The sequence below is a fragment of the Strix uralensis genome, chromosome 9, assembly GCF_047716275.1.
Source record: "Strix uralensis isolate ZFMK-TIS-50842 chromosome 9, bStrUra1, whole genome shotgun sequence".
Taxonomy (NCBI): Eukaryota; Metazoa; Chordata; class Aves; order Strigiformes; family Strigidae; genus Strix; species Strix uralensis.
In genome coordinates, this window is record NC_133980.1 from 14,755,772 (window position 1) to 14,773,367 (window position 17,596).

Genomic DNA, 17,596 nt, shown 5'->3' on the forward strand with positions numbered 1-17,596 from the left:
TGAAGGAGACCAGAGGAACACAAGATGCCACTTTTCTTTTCTTCTATGTTATTTGACATTTCACTTTTTTTTGCTTATTTGAAAAAGCCCCAGTGAGGAGTGATCCCTGGCCATGACATGTCCCAGCAGACTTGGTGGAGTGTGACAGTAAGGGACATGTGCTGCCAGACTCGCCCCTGGGGAGGTGGGGAGCAACAGTCATGCTTGCTTGCCACATCCTTGCTGCCTGTAATCACCCCCGTGCAGGAGGATCTCTGAGATCGCTCTTCCCACGGCAGCAGACATCGCCCATCAAGCCTGTTCCCATGTCTCTTGCAGTGGAAGATACAGCTTCTTGGGCGCTGGCAAGATCACGGTGTCAGGACTGATCAGCGGTGAATAACCAGCATGTTTCTGCCTGCTTAGCTGAGATGACACATCCAGACCACTGATACTGGCTGGAGTCTGAGGTCCCGAGCTCATTTCTTACAGCTCATCGCTGCAGAGCAGCACGCTCGGCTCTGCTGGGTGTAGCAGTGCATGCAATGCAGGTATGGTGCTCCAACAAGGCACCTGTCAAATGCAAATACTATCACAGGCAAATTCCTCCTCAAAACTTCTACAGGGAGAGCTATGTGCAAAAAAGTCTGGCAAGGCAGAGAAGCAGTTCTGAAACTTTATATTTATCTTCTTTTAAAGCTATCTCCGGTGTTCAACTATTTCCGCAGACTTACTCCTTGTCTAGGATAGAATATAATGCACTAGATGAAATGTCAAAAAGCAGTCACTGTGTTCAGCATGGTCAACAGTAATTTATTTTATAGCATGTGCAACAGTGTCTTATTTTGTGCTTGACATAGCAAACTTTACTAGTGTCCAGCCAGCACCTTACTAACTTTTTAAAAACAGATGAGGCAAAAAGTGCTGCAAGCTGCTTTTATGTTGTCTGCGGGATGTCCTCAGCGCTTTGCAAATGCCTGGGAGTCCGAAGTAGCGGGCAGGAATTGGCATCCCCTGTTTACACGTGGGAAAACAGAAGTAAAACAGTTTATGGCTCCTGTTTCCAAAAGCAGTTTCTAGCTTTGGGTCTCTGTCTTTTTGGTGCCAAACTGTGAAAGTTTTTAATGTTCTGGCATGTGTGCAGAACAAAGAGCAACTGTTCGCTGGTTTAACTGGTTTGACTTGTACACAGCTCCGTTGAAAAGGTACCTTAGTGTAAAGTCTGTGTAGTGCAGTGAAGAGCAGATGTTCCCTCCATCCCTGTTGCCCATCAGGTCTGGATTTTAAAAGTGCCCCAGTCGAAGCCAACAGTGTTTGCAGTGTCCAGTGCCGCTGAGAGCTAGGCCAGGTGTTAGATCAAATGTCTGGAGCTGAGCACGTAACATTTTTTCAGATGTGCTTCTTGGTGATTTTTTTCCAGACAGATGCGGGAAGTCTGTGGTAGAGCTGGGAACAGAGCCTGTTCCTGTGCTGTGAGAGGCTGTGCGTCTGACAAGACACAGGCACGGCCCTACAAAGTAAATGTTGTGATTTCATGGCTGGAGCTGAATGGCACCCGATAGTTGCACCAGGGGATTTTTTTTCCCTCAGTCTCCAGATTCACAGGCGTTCACACTATGGCTAAAGCCTCAGAACCTCTGAAATTGAACAGGAGTAGTCTGATGATTAATTTTGGATCAGCTGTACCAGTGCATCTTTGTACTTGTGTTTCTGTGTGCAACTCAGTTCCAGGACAGCCTTAATGGAGGATAACCAGACAGGAAGGCTCAGGGAGCTGGTGAGATACAGGTGAAAAGCACATCATAGGGCTGAGCTCAATACCAGCTTGCACAGAAGAGTATTTTACACCAGGAGCAGTCTGTTGACTCCAATAGCATGTAATAAGCTGCTTCCTGAGCTGGACAATGGAGTGAGGACTGGGCTTATGGATGGATGATATACACTGTGGTTTTGCTTGCTTGTTTGAGTTGTCTGGAAGAATCACACGTTTTTTTCTTTTTTAACTCATTAACTGAGCTTATCTGTGAGGGGAGAGCTTGTCATAGTCTACATCTGCACATCACATCCTCTGCTGGTGCTGGCTGCATGGCAAACCCTGAGCACCCTGCTGGGATTGCCAAGCCTGGGCAATGCCTCGCTGGTTCATCCACAGCTGGGCAACACTTGTAGGGGATGGCCAGACCGTTGTGGCGTCAACTGCACGTGCAGCTCCCTGCTGGTCTGCCTTTTCAATGTTCGGATGAGTGCAACTCCACAGCGCGGATTCTTCCGGCCTGCTGTTTGCAGGAGTTCATGATGAAAGCTTGCTTTCTCCAGACATTCTCTTTTATTTGTTTAAAATGTGCTGTTTCCACAGGTTGCACCTGCTCTCAAGGATACTACCCAAGGGTAAACATGGAGAAGGCACAAAGCCAGCAACACAAGTGCAGCTTCCATGGGAAATGCAGGCAGGTATATCTGTACATGTAATAAAATACTAGGCTCTTGTTGTCTGCTCTGTTCCCCTGCTCTGGGATGTGACGAGGAGCACCCAGCCTCTGATAGCGGACAGGGCCCTGGTCTCCAGAGCAGTGAGAGAGCTTGGGCAGCTGAGCTCCCTAAAAAGAGCACTTGAAACCACATCCCAGCCACCCCTCTGCCAGTACAGATTAGGAACTGTGGCTTTTCTTGAGTAAAATTTCAGTCAGGCTTAATTTTATTTTCATTTCTGTTTTAGAAAATGCTAAATATTGAGCTGGCATTAGGCAAAAGTAGCAAGAGGAATTTCAGACTGAAAAGCAGGACTTATATTTTTCATTTAGAAGGGGAACTGGGAAATTTTTTCAGCAAAACCGCTTTCATGGAAAAAGCTTGTTGAAGAATATTCTGGTTGAAAGTATTTTAGCCATCTGCTGTAAGAAGGAGGTGAAAACCCTTCAGACCCTTCAGACTGTGAATATGCAAGATTTTCTGCAGTAAAAGGCTAAATCTTTCACCTGCGGTTGAAGCCTCCATTATTTTTTAAGTTTTTTTGATCGATATCACCATCACTGAAACATGTAAACACAAGGAGTTTGGGTGAAACTCTAGCCAGTACAGGGCAGGGAGCAATTGTGGGCTGGCAACAGGCTGGAATCAGTGACCTAATCAGCCATTTCCCTCTCTAATTGCTGTGATTCTACGGCTTAAAGAATTACACAACGTGTATTTTAGTTGGAACAAGACACTATTATTGAGTAAAGTGCATAATAATTGTGTTTCAGGAGGTGAAATAAATGTCTATCACCAGGCACTTTAATCCATCATTGTACTTTGCTAAATTACTGAAATTGCACTACATTCAATACTAAAATTGCTTGTAATAAAGTGATTGCTGAACTGACACTCACAAAAAGATGTCTAGTACTTACATTTGTTTTCCTAATTGACAATTTTAGGCTTCGATCTAGGAGAGAGGAGCACCCACAGCCCTCATTTCAGTTGATAGGAATGGAGGGCATGTAGCTGCTTGCAGAGGTAGAGTCTTTTAGCACTGAAGGATCCTGCCTGCATGAAGTACTTCTGATTTTCTATAGCTTTGAAGTCCTCACTTAGGTCACTGGATAGATCCATTTCACCTACATTTACAAAAACGTTAGATTTTTATACAAGCCTTTCTCATAATGATATAACACTTGCTTATATTGCTCTTCAACTTCTTCACTGGCCATTCATTAATTAATGCCACATTTTGCAGACTGGGGTAAGTGACTTGGCCGAACATACACAGCGTGAAGGAAAAAGGCATGTTCCTCGTCCTGGATCTCCAGTGGCACTTTGGAGATGCCCACGACTTTTGTTGTTTCTTCTTCCAGCAGGATTTTAGTTGGCAAAAAGCAAGCGTGAAATCAGAGCTCTTGGTTTCAGCTCCTGGATATGACATTTGATCAGGCCCACCTAGAAGAACATTATTTTGTTGTTTTAGATAGTACTCCAAAGATGTTAACAAACTGTGTAATTAACTGATGCTGAGCTAAACTCTGTTGGTTTTTTAAACTTTAGCTAATCTATGTGGTCACATGCTTGGGAGAATACATAGACGTATTTTCCTCAGGCTAAGTGATATAATTTTGCAAAGGTGTATAACTCCTTTCTCATCAGACTGAGTGAACAGCTGAGGAAATATCTATTTTATACAGGGAAAAACATCTTGCAGTAATATGGAAATGATCATTTGATTATAGTTTATAAGAATTTCATTACTGACTCCTGTCCTTAGAAAACTGACTTGCTTTCTAAAAACCAAAACCTTCTTTTATTTCTCAGGAATTTTCCCAACCTAGCTAAGAACAGATCTTTGAGAAATTTAATTGCAACATGTTAGAATTTTAATTTGGAAGAGAAACACATGCTCTATCGAGGAAACACTGAATTTAAGTCCTCTCTTGATGTTTCCATGGTCTCAGTCAAAGAGATTAAACCTTTCTTCATGGCAGGTGACATAATCTGTAGGGTTTACTGACAGTCTTAACAAAGTATCTAACTCTCTCATAGATACTTTTCTGCTTCTTCTTTATATTAAAGGAGATGTGAATGTCTCCTTCTTCAGGAGTCACTATATAACATACATACTGGAAGGTCTATTAAAAAAGTTTCAATAAGCTAAGCAAATATGAGGAATTCTGATGGGAAGAAATTAAAGCAGTCCATTTTTTTCTTCCAAAATAAATATTCAAGTTAATTTGAAAAAGCGAAGAGTGCCAAATATTCATCCTATGTGCTAAAGTGACTCATGGCGAAGGTAGACAGTTTTATAGTGCAATTTCTTTACTTGTGCTGGAAATGGATAGCTTCCAAGTGACACTTATGAAACAATTAGCTGTTCAAGGATAATCAGATTTGTATGAAAATGTAAAGATAAGCGATTTAGCTGTGATCTCAGCTGGAAAGTGACTGAGGGTGGTGGGCCATACTCCACTGTAAAAATCCCCTTCCTTTTACTAAATGGCACTTTTGCTGAAATGTGCTGGATTCAAGCAAGTAACAGCTCCCTTGACTTTCATTGCTAGGATGACACACGACTGATTTGCATCATTAGAGATCCTTGCTGATGTCTGAACTGCTTTGCATATAAATGAGACCTAACCTGAACAGCTGTTCAACTGGTGGATGTGAAGGATTTACAGTTCTGGATCAGGTCCCTGCTCACCACCAGTCTCCCAGGGAACTCCGCTCTGGACTGCTGGAAAACACGTAATGTTTCATACCTACATGCCCGGAGCTTGGGCAGGGGCAGAGGTTGAAGGTTTAGATGGAAGAAAAAAGTCTTGAAGCCTTTTTTACATTTTAAAGTTAAAATGCTTACTTTTCAGTCTTGTCCTCTCCCTTGAAATTATCATGCATATGGTGGAAGAGTGACGTGTTTTTTACTCTCCATGTGTTGCACAGACTTGTGTGAGTGCCTAGAGACATGATGCTATTTGTAAAAGATGAGTTACAGAGGTAAGGACACAGCCAGCCAACCTTCCTCATGCCCAGGACAGCCAGGCTTTGACTGCCAGTACTCTGTGGCCCTATGGATTTGCCAGCCCACTCATGGCTCTGGAAATACGTGCACACCCTCTGTGCCTGTACAGTGCCAAGATGGTTGCATGGAGAGTGATAACACTGACAGCATAGAAAAGGCTCATCCTGCATCTTAAGGTGTTGCCTGTGGAGTCCCAGCAGAGCTCTTCTGCTGCCTCCACAACCTGCTCAACTCCAAATTGCCTAGGGTCGGTGGGAGGCAGCGGGAAGCCAGGAGAGCCTGAGGGGTCTCTGTCACCCCAGTGCCTGTCTGTACCCATCCATGGGTCATCTTCCATCGAGGTGTTTGTCCTTGTGTTCCTGTTCACTGGATCTCTCTGTGTTGTTGGCCACGTGTTTCTCCTTAAAGTGTACTCTATCTGCTCTGCCTTTGCAAATGCACTTTGTGGAGAAAGTGGGAGAAAATGTGATGATGGCTTCCTGACCCCAGACTCACTTGAACTGTATGGGAAGGCCCCTTAGGAAACCTTTTTCTGTGGTATTTTCAGCTTAATTTCCAAATCCCCAGAGGCCTGGCTAAGACTGGTAGGCAGCCAAGCCTTGAGTGACTATTCATCTGCCTGAACCCTCCCTAAAGGTTTCCCTGTGTGTGGAGCAAACCACATTGTGAAAGGCATTGTTAATGATGTGTCAGAGATAAGAGTAGCTTTCAGCCCCGGGAGATGCAGAGAGCCTTGAGACAGTTTGGATCCTTGACCAAAGCACCAGGGAGGCATATATCCCTAGAGCAGAGGTGGTGGTGCCCTAAAGTCCAAGGACTAGAAAATACCTGCACGCTGTTTAACGTCAGGAGGTATCACTGCCAGTGATCGGATTCAGAAAAATATTTAGAGGGCTTCCAAGAAAGCATTCGTAGATTTGGGTGTACAAGTCTGTGAAAGTGTTTGGTCTCCTGGCAATGGTCACACAAAGCATCTTGGTCTTGAAAGGATGCTTATTCCTCCACTGAAGCTGTCAGAAAAGGGAATGAACACTGTGATCCAATCAGCTGTGCAAGAAATCTCTGATGATACGAAGGCTCTGGGATGAAATCAGGCACCTGGCACCTCTGCAGTGAGTGGTAAGTGTAGAGCTACTGATGGCAAAATTCTTCAAATTCTGTTTATTGTGGACGCAGAACTCAACCTGTTATAAACACATCCTCCTTTCCTGTGTGTGGTTGGTTTTATCTCCAGGTTAAGAGGGCGTTGAGATCCCAGATGGAAGAGGAAGCTGTTTGGCTTTCAGAGCTTTGTTTACTTATATAAGGCCTAACAAACATGGTTGTTAAGGCCCCCTAGGAGGTCTTTCTTATGAAGCTAGGGGCTATTGGATTAGGCAAATGAGAGCCAGAGATTTGCCTAATAGCTTGACAGGCCATGAGGGATTAGACTCTTGTGGGCTGGTGTAAACTTGTGGGACAGAGGTGCTGTGGCATGGGTCTCTTAGCCATGGATAAATGCCTTGTCAATGTGGGTTAATCTTGTTTGCCTTTTCTTCCATAATGCTGCGTTACAGGACACAATCTCCACCAATTTAATCACTGTTGGAATTGAATTGTAGGCTTTTGTTTCATGCATGCACTTCCTCCCTTACGCAGCACTTTCAGCATTACAGGGGTCAGTGATTAACAGTAATTTTTAACTCACATTGGTTCAAGCTCCTGAAATAGTTGCTCCTTTGGGACCAAAGGTTCAGTTGCAGCTGGATGAAGGCAGGTCCCTCTGGGGAGACCCCACTGCTGCCCGCACGCTGAGGATTCATGGCTCCATGCTCCTTTTTCAAACACTGGTATCAACCGTGTCTCTCCCTCCCCAGATAACCCAGATCCCCTTACCCTGAGCTGGGACCCTGCCTTGTTATTATGCTGTGCTCAAGGCAGCATGCCAGCACTGGAATGGCATCCTGTGAAGCCTGAAGGACACCCCCAGAGAGCATCCACCCCCCTCCCTGACCCACTCTGACACCTTTCACTTGATTCAAAGTGGGAGTCAGTGGTGACTGTCCTCAAAGGCAAGTGGGCAGTTAGCAGTGGGACTGAAGTGCCAGGGCTGTTAAGGGATTGTAAAGAAAGTAGGCATGGGAATCCACTGCTCCCAGGTCCCTTTACCTTGATCTGATGAGGTAGAGGGCTGTGAGTGTGCAGGGTTTATAAAGCCATCATGGCTTTTGCAGCACCTCTCACTTCTGCTCCTGGCCGACCCAGAGAAGAGCAGCCACCTCTGCTGGGCTAGGTTTGCTCCCAGGGCACAGGCCATGTTTGTCTCATTACAGTGTAGGGTCCATTCCATCCAGCTCCAGGTTTATCACACTTCTTAGATGTCTTCACATTTCCTCACTTTGTATCTTCCCCTTGTCCTCCTACAAGTACACCAAGAGCCCAGCAGCGCTGGGTCCGACACAGGAGTTGGGGTCCAAACACCTGCAGCTGCTAGGGATACATAGCCCTGAGTCTTGCTTGATGGATGCTTGTCAGAGCTGAGTGAGCCAGGAAAACTCACTGCAGTGCATCCCTGGGTCTGGAGGCAGCCTCCCCCACAGCTGATTAGCATCTGCAAGGCACTGGAGGGGACAGTGCAGGTGGGAGGAAGAGCTCAAGCCAGTCCCTTCTGCCCCACAACAGGCGGCATCTGGCTCAGCTGTGCAAATTGCCCATGCGCTCTGGGGGGGCCATAAGCCCAAATTGCTTCTTAGAAAGCCCAGCCCCTCCCGCCCTGGCTCAGCACAGGACTCACCCTCCAGCACAGAGTGGGTGGCAGAGCCACAGGGAGCAGGGCAGAGGGGGACTGTGTGTGTCAGTGGTGCTGGAGTACCTGGTGACAGCTGCCCGTTGGAGTGACAGGGGAAAGGCTGCTAATGGCAGCCACCTGGCCTCAAAAACTGCAGAGATGGTGGTGTGAAAAAGTGCCCTAGGTCTTGTCCCTGGCACCTTCACCTGTCCAGCAGAGAAAAGCTGCAGGTCAAAAGAGTTGTAAATAGAGACCTTGCAGGCTGGTCCTTTACTAACACGTCCCCAAGACAGTATCAAGTCTTCTGAGGTGGATGGAAAGGGCTGCAGAGCACTGAGATGTTGTGGGTAACTGTAAAACCCTCATCAGCTGTGCACAAAGCTGGTGGTTGTGCTGCCCACAGCGTGCTGGGCCAGGTCAGGCCCTGGAGCTTTCCTGGCTGTCCCACTACATGAAATGCCATCTACCTCCCATCCATTTCTCTGTGTCTTCCTTACCTTACAGGGAGTGGGAAGTTTTAAATTGAGCACAGAGTGGAGAAGGCCTTAGGAGGGGATGTATAATGGGGGATTTTCCCTCTGTTCTGCAGACCTCTGTTGCCTGCCTGGCTCAGCTCTCCCCACACCACAGCACCCAGCCCTGGGCAAGGATGAAGCTGGGAACCAAAAGCTGGCCAGCACAGAGCCCAAAACACACCAGGGCATCCATGATATGATCTCAGAAGAGTCTGTGCCAGCTTATAAATTGTCTGTGGAGTGGGACCTGGCAGAAAGAAGCACAGCCTGCTTCCATGGAGGTGCCCAAGGTTTGGGACTGAAGCAGTGAGAAGTAAGGTTCACCCTGCACTACTGCCTGCACTCCTTCATGCTACAGCTTAGTCACGGCTGATCCAGATGAGTGGCTTGGGAGAACACAGCTGGGAGAACAGGGCTGTACTGGTTGACATTAGCTCTGCTTAGGACAGAAAGGCTTCGTCTGTTTTGGGCCTCCCCTGCTACTAGGCAAACGCTGTGCTCTGGCTGCAGATTGAGATATGAGCTAAGTGCACCCTGCCGCAGGCTAGCTTTGCACAGCTCTGGAGGCGCAGAGGTGGTCTAATGCGCTTTATTACTGCTCTTTATTATCAGAGTCCACTAATGAATTCTACTAATGCGCAAAACCCCACATGACAAAGAAGCCCTTGATCTTCTTCCACACCCTTCCTTATTTCTAATGCCTGTAACATTTCCTGCTGTAGCTGAGGAGTCTCACCTGGGATAGACAGTACAGCTCGGCAGATGGCAAAAAGTGTATACTCCTGAAGTGAGCTAGCCGAGCCTGGATGCTTCCTCTCCCAAGATCTCACTGCTGGTTCTTGCATGGGAAGGAAACATTGCTCTTCACTGGGCCAGGAGCTAGCTTGCATTTTGGCCTGGAGCTCGTTTAAACCAAGTTCTCTGGTAGCAGCACCTGCTTTATGAGGCAGTCCCAGGAGATTCCTGGGTTGGGGCAAAGAGGGCAATTGCTGTCTAACTGATGGAACTGTGCATTCCACTGATGCTCCCACAGCCATCATTCCTCAAACACAAAGCTTCTGCCACCCTTCCTTCCTTCCCTAGACGTGGGAGCCTCATGGAGCAGTGCCATGAGCTTTTTTACAAAACTGACCCTGCAGGGAAGAGAAGAAGGAAGGAGAGGGCTCCTGCTGCCCTGAGCATGATGCTGGGCTGCCCTGAGCATGACGCTGGGCTGCCCTGGGCATGATGCTGGGCAGCCCAGGACACCTATCACTATGAAAAGTCAATGTTTTTTCAATCTGAGTGCTAGGCTTTATAGACAGAATAAAATACCATGCAGATGACTGCTTATACATTGCCTGTGAGTTTTGCATGTCTTAATTTAACAGTTTACAAATTTCATAGTCCTGGGCTAGCCTTTCTGCCTAGCAGGCAGCTATTGAGTTCCCAGAAGGAAGTTCTTTGACCACCTCCATCTGTACTGTCCAAATGTCTGTAGAAGAAACACCCTGGGAAGAGAACCTGTCACACTGTCCATCACTGAATACAGCGGGCTCTTACCTCTTGCTGTGCCTTTAGAGACCACTTTGTTCTCCAATTTCTTTTCTTTAACTGGCTCTGTCTTTACTTGTTGGAGTCCTTGTACTTAGACAAGATGCAAATTTTGCATAATAAAAGGCCTTCCTAATAGCTGGCAATGCATCCTGCTGCTCCCTGTCTCCTGTTGCTGAAAATTAAACAGATGTAAAATTAGGAGCTGAATGTCTCTGCATCTGGGGGTCCTTGTGCATAGCCAGAGATGAGAGTTTAAGATGTGCCCTTTTCCCAGGAATAGCAATTGAAGAGTTCAAGAAATTATAATTCGTAACAAACCTTTCTCCAAATAATTTTGCTTAAATACTTTAACTCACACTGGATGTTTACATTTTTGCTCATAGCTTTCCATGTTTCTCTTGACTGCACACTCCAGTGAAGTCCCAGATCCTTCACTAAGAAATGCTTTTGAATGCTCCATCCCCACCTACACTTTTGGACCCCTGAGGGGGACAAGCAAACAGAAGGGAAGGTTCACTGCAAGCAGGAGTCAGCAATTTTCTTTCACCACAGGAGACTTCATGCAGTTCAGCATCTGCAGGCCCTAGTGCTTCATTGCCTTGAGTAACTCATGTTCCTAGGCATGGTGTCCAGGCAGAACCAAGTCCTGGGCTAAAGCAACGCACACCAGTATTTTCTTTTCTTGGCATGTCCTAGTCCATCTCTTTACAACTGGCTCCCAATTGCTTGGTTTCATCTTAGGGTGGCAATCACATCAAGAGGCTGTAGTAAGTGAATTTAATTTGTCTCCTGGCCTAGCAGTGGCCCTCTTGGGTGAATGGTCAGAGCTTATGTTTAAAAGCTGACTGCAAAATCTAGTATCCATGGCTGATTGAGCTCACGGTGTATCCTGTAAATCTGCACTTCCCTGCTGTATTTGAGAACACTGGGTGTTGGGAAACCTTGAGAACTGTAAGTGGAGAAGGAGCCCCATTAATTCCTGTCTAGACTGGCTTCTGAGCCCAGGTTCCAGAGATGAAAGGGCACTTTATTAAGACAGGGCATAAATCCACCCTGCCAACAAGTCCACACTCCTCTGGATTATTTACACCTCTCTCCCTCCCTCTGGTCATTGCCTGTCCCTATATAATCTACATTAAAGTTCTGACAGGATTAAGCCAATATATCTTAAGCTTTAAATATCAGGCTCTGTGTGCTTTCGTTTCCATCGTGTCACAAAAAAGACTTCATGTTTTTACAGATAGACTGAAAAAAAAAGTAGGTGTCTAAGGAAAGGAGCTTGTTACAACTGAGAGAGAAAACATGTGCTTAGAAGATTTTATTGCAAATGTGGCCTTTGCCACACCTACAGCTCCTCTCCCTGATGCATCTGGCCCCACATGTCACTAAGAGCCAGCCAGGGGCTGTATGAACAGAGTGATCTGGGCTCTGAGCATCACCTTTCTGAATGAGAGGTGACAGCCTGGGGCCAGGCTACAGCCCCTTTCTTATGCAGGACTGTCCTTCCTTGCAGTGACAGGCTCAGCTGCTAGGGACAAGGACTGAGGGGATGTGGAGGGCATGGGCGGTTTAGGACAGAGGCTCTGAGGAGGGCAGGCTTTTTTCCTTCAGAGATCTTACAACTTTTCATTTCTCTTGCAGTTTTGCTCCTTTCTTTTCTGTCATTGGAAAGTTCCTATAGATTGTCCATGTATTTTTTGATGCTTATGAAAAGAGCCACAGGACTGCATGAGCGTAGTAGATCCTGTCATCTCACGTTTGCATGAGCTTCCCTATCTTCCCTTGTAGCCAGGCAATGGGGAGCAAACAGTGCTTATGGAAAAGAGACTCAAAAGGACTTTGGCACAAATATATTTTTAGGCTGAACATGTAAAATGTACATTCACTGTATAAGTCTGCAACCCCTGGCTCATGATTCATTGCTGGTGTAGGTCCTGTTCAGCCACGGGACTGAGGGGTGAGGGCTGTAGTGATGTGGAGCATTAGGGAGGTGGGTGCTGCGCACTGAAATGAAAGGCAGACAAGGTGCCTATAACTACAGTTAGCAAAATTTCTGGATGACGTGGAAGAGCTGCAGCCTGCGAGGTGACATCCAGGCACTACTGTAAGACTGGAGTTCATGCTTCCCAGCCATGTGTGTGTCACCAATAGCAGGGCAGATCAAAACTTTGACTAATACTTTGGATTAATTTGTTTGAAATAAAAGATGAGTTCACAAGCACACTCTGATGCAGGACTACCTTCCTGTTGCAGGCCCTATATATTTTTACTGTTACTTGATACATCCAACATGATAACTGTATGTGATGATAGAGCTGCACAATGCTCAGAGCTGTGTGACTTAAAGACAAGCTGCAGATTTCAGCACATAGTAGCAATGACAGGCTAAGGAAATGACAAGTGCTGTTGAAAGGACACTCTGAATTTTTGTGCAGCCAGACAGAGATCTCCATAGAGTCCAAATCTGCTCAGGTCTGCATTTCAGCTGACTGCAGTACTTGCAATCCTTTTGTATGCATTTTCTGTTGCATTTTTAGCAAATGAGCTTACTGGCATGGTCAATTTGAAATAATTTACAAATGTTTACCTAAAGTGAGTTTGAAACCTATGAAAGGACCATTTGAAGTGCTTCCAAGATTTGCATTCATTTGGCCAAAGAAATTATGACACCTGACTTATGTGTCCAATCCAACATAACCAGGCTGCTCCAATTTTGAATATCAAGTGTTTGCACTGAACTTCAAAAACTGTTTCCAAACCAAGGCTCAGTCAGACTACAGAAATATTTCAAATAGATACATGAAAATAAATCAAAAGCTGTTCACATACCTGAAGAAAAAAATCAGTGAATATATTATTCAGCAGCTTTCTTATTTACAGAACAATCACTTTTTTCAGCAGCATTAAAGGTCAGTGTTATCTCCCTGTTAAACACCCAGCTTTGCCTCTCCATGTGCTGCAGCAGCTGGCAGTGCAGGGAAAATACCTTGATTTTTGCCTTTTTGACTTTACTGTCAAGTTTCTTGTTAGATATTTGGGGCCTCAGTAAACAACAGTTATTAAACAGTTTCTATCCCTTCCTTTCTAGCAGCTTCTCTGAGCTGGAAGAGCACAGTATAATCCTCACATCCTTTCTGCTCATACAGAAAAATTTCCTGTGCCTTGTCATCTTTTTCATTCCCAGGTTTGTGTCAGGATGAGCAGAGGGCTCCAGAGCTCCAGGACGCAATTGAGCACAAGCCTGAATAAGACAAGAGCCTTATTGAACCTGTCCCAGCTAGAAATCTGTCCCCCCTGCGCCCGCTGAGTACAAGCCATCATCCACTGTGTGGGGAGAGCACGTGGCGGCTGCTGGATGCAGGGATGGGGCATGCTGTGTTTCTGTTAAGGACAGAACTGGAGCAATAGGCTTTTGTGTAGCAGAAATAGCCCACAGAGCCCCAGAATTGCTTCCCACTGGCTTTCCTTTGGTTCATCAGTTTCAGCATCTTGGTGGGTAGAGTCAGCAACCTGTCTTAGAAGCCATCTGTTAGTCTGGCCTGGGAGAGAAGACTGAAGTACTCAAAAGTATGCAGTGTAGTGAGAAAAATCTCTAGAAAGTAGCAGATTTTTTTTCTGTTTTACAGAGCATATTTTCACATTTCCACTAGTCTAAACTCACCAGGAATTTTAGCAGAAACAGGCTCAGTTTCATGTTAGTCTTGCTTTTCCAGTTTTTTATACAGAGACCAAAATGGAAAGACAATATATATGTGTAAGGATGAAGTCACTATTTACCTGCATGACTTTAACCTGATTAACAGCGTCACTAAATCTTTATGCTCTGTATTGTAGGCAGTGCTGTGATGACAGTGTGTGTGTATACATGGGATAGCTTGAAATTAGGAACTGTTCTTAGTGGGCTTGTCACTGTGGCACAGCGCACAGCTCAGTGCTCCCAAAATGCAAGGTAATTACCAGGACAGATGGCCCAGGAGGACCTTCATCTGTCCCTGGTGATATCTGAGCTAGAGAGTTTGACAGCATCATGAGTGTCCCTGCATCTCCACATAGTCATGTAGTCAGCTTCCCTATAGACATGCTCTGTGTAACTGTTTTGAAGTCTGTTCCCAGGTGTGAAGAACAGAGGTTTTATTACCTAAATACTCAAATACATACTCACATAAGGGCAGCAGACGGATTAGTGTGGACCGCAGGAATGAAAAGCTTCCCCTAGACCTCCATCCACTGGATGTTCCACTGGTTTTCTTGCATGTACCTAGAAACACCCCTCCTTTCTGCAGCACACAGCTCTCCAGCTCCTTACAAAGCCAGAAGAGTGCTTGGGTATCTCTGTTCTGCAACAGCTGGAAAAATGGCAAGCAGTTCCCATAAGAAGTTGTGAAATATTTTTTTTTTTAATGAAAATTTCAACAATAAACAGATAAAAATATAATACTTTCCCATGAAACAAAAGAAATGTTGTTTTATAACCAACCATCCTTCATCAGATAAAACTGCTGAAATAAGGACTCCTGCCAGCTGGCATGTGTCCCGTCTTTCATTTCCGCCAGGAAGTGGGGAGAGAGAAGGAAATGGCTGGGATCCTCCAGGAACTTGCTGACATGGAAAACCCCACCACCTTTGTATTGGAAAGATGCTGCAATCACCTCTTCTAAAACCATGTTAAATAAGAGCTGGGGAGAATTATCCACAAGGCACAGAATTCTTGTAAACTTTTGCTATCTAGCCAGGTGGGGAGACATTTTTCTCCTCTGTTTAACTTACCTGTTATTTTCTTCTGGCATTTATTAATCAGACTGGTTAACCATTGAGTCCAGCCTGAAAACAGATCTCATCACAAATCCTGTTCTCCATGGTGGACTCGGAAAAGGCTCTGGCTGAACAAACTCACTTCTCCTGTCTTCACTCTGAAGGGCAGAACTAAATACTAGAGATAGATGTTTACCATGAAATTCACACTAAAAGTTTTCCTGTTTGGAGCAGCCAATAATGCTAGGGACACTGGGATTTCCATTGGTAGACAAGTTCTGTTTTGACAGAGCCCTTCACAATTCATCAACAATTTGGGTGCTTCTGGCTATGCAGTATTCATTACATCCATCCCACTCCTGATAAACAGATTCAGGAGCCTTAATCACAGGGGTAGTATATTCAATAACCATTGCTCTTATAATTGTTTCTGATCTTTATCTCTCTTTCCCCCCCAAGGGTTTTTTCCCTGCGGGAGGATCAGTGTTTCTCTTTGAACTGACTTTTCCTTTCAGCATTTATCATTCAGGACTGCTCAAGTGCTGTTTCAGTGCAGAAGCTGCTTGCAAACTATTTGTAGCAGCCGCTTTTTTGGAAGTTTGCTATTTGCATTGTGTGATCCCTCACCTAAACCACCCGACATTGCCTTTACTTTCTGACTGTGCATGAGACCCCAGCACCACACAACATACTTCTGGGAGAGCTGGAGTTGACCCCAGACCTCCTGCCTCTACTTGGTTCATGTCTGACCCTGGGGGAATATTTCCAGTGTGCTGCAGGACCACAAAACCATAAGCACGGTCTGTGAGCAGTGTGCTGTGAATGACTAGCGAGAGGTGAACCACAGCCAGGTGTGATGTTCAGTTTGGGGGCTGATACCAGCTCCAGTGGGACTGTCTGGGAGTTTTGCAAAGAAAGCCTCGGAACACTTGGAAGATTGAACATGTGTTTGGGATAGAGGAACAAGTGAAAAATAGCATGATCCAGAAAGAGAAAGTAAAGCTACAGTAAAGCTACAGACTGCTTCCATCAGCAGAGTTGTCATGTCCTATGGCTTATGTATGTTTTTTTGTAACATGGGGATAATTAAGTGGATGGCTCTTTCCATTTGCATCTGATTATTAAAACAAATAATGCATACATTGGCCTGAAAGTGATTTACATGTACAGCTTTTCCTATATGTTGGTAGCCAACAGAACTGCTTGAGTCTGTGGAACTGCGAAACCCCCTGTTGCTGTCACTGCTCCTGTCTAACACACTCTGTGGCTCCTGTTTTTTAATCTCTGCTGGTCCCCACCTGAGCAGTTCGTGGAGGAGAACCCTGCTGCACACCTGGGAGTCCCAGCCAGGCAGGATGCAGCCAGGGCAGCTCTGTCAATATTGACTTTGCTGCAGGCTTTGGTGCATAGCGATGGTTATCTTGTTCACTAGGTAAGATTTAGCCCGTTAGCACAAGTGTCTTTGAAGCCATTAAATACACAAAATCGATGGAGTTGAAAAGGGGGAGTCCTTTTTAACGGAGGCGTTATCAGCCCATGCGGGTTACACAGACCAAGACCTGCACTTTGGACTGCATATTAGGGTGTACTGGGTGGCAACTGTAAATGGGACCTTTGCAGGGTGATCTCTATCCACCACACTTGTTTGCTTCCCATATAACTGTCTCCTCCCCTCCCTTGCATCGTGGGCACAGCAATTTGCAGGGTTTTCTTTCGTGGTGTGGCTGTGCAGCCCTGGTTTCCCAGCTCTGGCATTAGACTGGATGAAAATTTTCCATCTGTAGATGTTTGCTTTATGGGAAGGAGCTTTTTTCACAGCATGAAACTTTCCATTGTATTCATGATTGGGTTTGGACAAAATAATTCAAGGTGAAAAAATCCTGTCCATGAAAGCTGACTCCATGGGCACTGGCACCCCGGCCACAGACAGCCCTTCTCCTCGCTGGAGCTGGACCCCGGGGACAGGAGTGCTGCCAGCAAGGGGTGGCACAGCCTGACCTCGCAAGTCTGCCCGCAGAGACACGCTGCTCTGGGGAACAGGGTTATGCTGGCTCAGGTCATGCCAGCTGGAAATTCAGGAGAGAGCCCAGTGATGGTCTGGCCTGTTCCGTGCAAAGCACTGGCTGCTTTCCCCAACAGGGAGTGGAAAGCTCACAGGTAGCAGGATTTCCTCCCTTCTGCACAAGCCAGTCGCTTTCCTGGTAATGGAGGGAGCTTGTATTTGGCAGCCCCTGAGTTGCCAGAAGGATGGGTACTTATTTCCCAAGTGAATCCTGGTTCCTTGCAAATCCCTTTGCTCCCCCCATGCTGTGTGTCTGTCAGCGCTCCCCAGATTTTTTGCAGGATCCACAGTATTCATAAGGCTGCTTGCTAAAAGGGCTCTGTATTTGATGAATGCTCACTGTGTTCATCCTCTGCATGCTGAACTAAAAGGTGGGATCTTTCAAGGAAGGCAATAACAAGCTTGCCATTAGTGCAGAAAAAGTGTTTGCATGGTGTAAGCAGGGTTAGCTCCTGCATGGTGACTGTTTAGACACACAATGCTCTTGGTTCACTTGGTGT

At 45.8% G+C, this 17,596-nt stretch overlaps 1 long non-coding RNA gene across 1 annotated transcript; it reads left to right on the forward strand.

Moving 5' to 3' along the window:
• Positions 1-329: 329 nt before the first annotated feature.
• LOC141947262 (uncharacterized) lies at positions 330-5,823 on the forward strand. Its single transcript, XR_012630061.1, has 3 exons — positions 330-530; positions 2,336-2,430; positions 5,007-5,823. It is a non-coding gene; the product is annotated as an uncharacterized LOC141947262 (long non-coding RNA).
• The last annotated feature ends 11,773 nt before the right edge of the window (positions 5,824-17,596 follow it).